The sequence below is a fragment of the Vulpes vulpes genome, chromosome 11 (genome assembly GCF_048418805.1).
Source record: "Vulpes vulpes isolate BD-2025 chromosome 11, VulVul3, whole genome shotgun sequence".
NCBI lineage: Eukaryota > Metazoa > Chordata > Mammalia > Carnivora > Canidae > Vulpes > Vulpes vulpes.
In genome coordinates, this window is record NC_132790.1 from 21,026,463 (window position 1) to 21,029,482 (window position 3,020).

Genomic DNA, 3,020 nt, shown 5'->3' on the forward strand with positions numbered 1-3,020 from the left:
TCATAAGATGTGGGATTTGATGTTCATAGAACCCGAAAGGATCTTTATGACACAGTCTCATATCTGCGTGGTTTTCACTCCGTAAGCATAGGGTTCATAGTGGGAGGCAAGAGCAGATAAATATTGGCCACAATGATGTGGCAAGAAGGAGGGATCTTGTGACCCCCAAAGCAGTGGGAAAAGAAGCAGAAGAAGGCTGGGCTATAGGAGAAAACAATGGAACAGATATGGGCAGTGCAAGTGGTGAAGGCCTTCTGTGGAGCATCTGCTAAAGAGAGGCTGATCACTGCCTGGAGGATCATAATGTAGGAGATTGTGATGCACAGGTTGTCAAAGTCGCCAAATAGGAGGGCAACCATCAGTCCGTAGATAACATTGACCTTGATATTTCCACAGGATAACTTGGCTACTGACATGTGGTCACAATATGTATGATATAGTATATTCCCTCTACAGTAGGGTAGTCTCTTGATGATGTAAGTCAAGGGAGTGACAAGCATCACTACTCTCAGAAAAGTAGCAAGCCCAACCTTTGCAATGACAGGATTGGTGAGGATAGTTGAGTAGTGCAGAAGGTAGCAGATGGCCGCATAGCAGTCCAGGGCCAAGAGCATGAGCATACCACACTCCATCCCTATTGAGGCATAGATTAAGAACATCTGGACCAGACATTCATTAAAGCTGATTTCCTTAAGATGGAACCAGAAGATGCAGAGAGCTTTAGGGGTTGTAGAAGTGCACATAACAAGATTAGTTAGGGAAAGGCATAGCAAAAAAGTAGTACATGGACCTGTGCAGGGAATTTTCATAGCAGGTGAGGTAAAGCAACCCACAATTCCCTACCACAACCACAATATAAATGGAGTAGAATGGGAAGGGAATCCACATGTTCATGTCTTCCAGTCCTGGGATCCCATTAAGAATAAATGAGACTGGGGTCAGGACTGTTTGGTTCAGCATTGACATGATCAGGCTGCTATAATCATTAAACAACTTAGATTTTTCTGTATTCCTCGGTTTTTGTTTTCTGATCCTCCAATATTAGAAAATTTTTTTTTTTAAATTTTAGCCATATTTTCTCTCATTCTTCCTTTTTCTCTCTGTCAAGTGTGCATTTTAATATCAAATAACCAAATATTTCATACATGAGAGAACACGTAAAGGTAATAACAACAAAAACATTCTCACCATATCTATTAGGTCATTGGAAAAGTGATCGGTGAAGTTTTCCTTAAGAGAACATTTAAAGAAATATTTGTTCCTGTAGTGTAGACACAATATATATCTTAGAGCCCAGAAACTAGCAAGTGTCAAAAATGTTTTTGCCCTTATTGGGTCATATTTATGCTATACTAAATATTCTTCTAAGAACTTTACAAATATTGACTCATTTAATCCTCACTACAAGTCCAGGAAGTATTTTTTATTAATCTGCAATTTTGTATTTGAATAAATTGAGGCACTATTTAGATGAAGCTTTTTCATGTCTATGTACTGATATATGATACCAAAGCTAAACCCTTTTTGACCATTTTTAAAAAATTAATTCTTGTAAATTTTGCCATAAAAAATGTGTAGAAATAGTACTATAGATTAATAATGAAAAAAAAAAATCCAGGTCCATCTTTCCAACTGTTGAAGTCTATCCTCTCACAGTTGGTCACAATTACTTATTTTAGCTCTCTACTAGTCTTAACCTTTGCACTTCTAAATAATATGTCCAACCTGCTTTTTTTCCTTTTTCTCTTGAAATTGTTTTTGTTAAAATTTGTATTACATGTTTAATTTTATATAATATAGGTTTTATCCCTTGCTGTCACATGATATGATGACTATATTTTCTTCTCAATTCATATTTTACCTTTTGCTAATACTTTAGTTTTCTTAGTATTTAGTGTAGATATATGAAAATAATTTAACTTATTTTCAAAATTATAAAACATTTCTACTATTATTTCTTGATAAACACAACCTATCAATATTAGTCCTTCCCACATCATCTGTTTCTGAGAAGTCTCTGCCCTGCTTTTCTAAAATAGCTTTTTTCTCAATTAGACACATAATTCTTATCTAGAAATTCCCCTTCACCAACTCTCTGTAGATTTATTTGTAGATATGATTTTTTTTTCTTCTATGTTTCCAGGACTCCATGGAAAACTCCATGATACTTTTTTCGAAAGTATCAGTGTCTGAATATGGTTTAGTTTATTAATCTTTTTTGCTGGATTTAAAATTATAGATTAATAAAGGCATTTAGGTATATCCTAGTTTCCAGGAAGACATTAAAAGGACAGTTCCTTTGTACATGAACTATTTCCTACTGGCATTTTTTTCATTTGTATTGTTTTTGGCCCTGAACTATTAAAAAATATAAATTTTTTTGCATTTTGAAATTTAATGGTAATGATAAAAAGATATGTGTGTTTGTGCATGTATAATTGTGAAGACATTTATGGGATTTCTGACACTGGAAATCTAATACCTTTGACTTTGGAAATTTACCTAACTTCTAATAATTTGTTCCCAATTTTTTTCTTGTTATTTTTCTACACATTTTTTAGTTCGGTATTGGTTCTTCTGAAATTCGTCTTTGTTTTTTTAATTGAAATTTTTTAGGCTGAATCTATTTAATCCACTTTCTGAAAGTGTTCTGAAAGTGTTATATATCCCAAACCTCTTGGTATTTTTTTGTTGTTGTTGTGTGATATTACAGGTTTCCAACATCTTATTTTTCTCTGATTATGGTGAATGTACAAAAATTAAATACACATATATTTACTCTACTTCTTGTATATTATTTACATAACTTTTAAATTTTAATAATTTAGTTTTATACTTTATTTTTTATTTTTTTTTATTTTGGAAGTATTTCTCAACTGTCTGATAATCTTTGACTTAATTCACACTTAAGAGAGAGTCTTTAAAAAGCTGATTTGAAATTCCAGGTGATGACTGATTCTCAGCATTTGGTAATATTTACTTTGAATCCTCTGTAGGGACTGCTTCATTGTTGACATCCT

At 33.1% G+C, this 3,020-nt stretch overlaps 1 pseudogene; it reads right to left on the reverse strand.

The window, feature by feature from the left end:
* Positions 1–966, reverse strand: LOC112910879 (olfactory receptor 52N4-like; annotated as a pseudogene).
* Between the last annotated feature and the right edge of the window lie 2,054 nt (positions 967–3,020).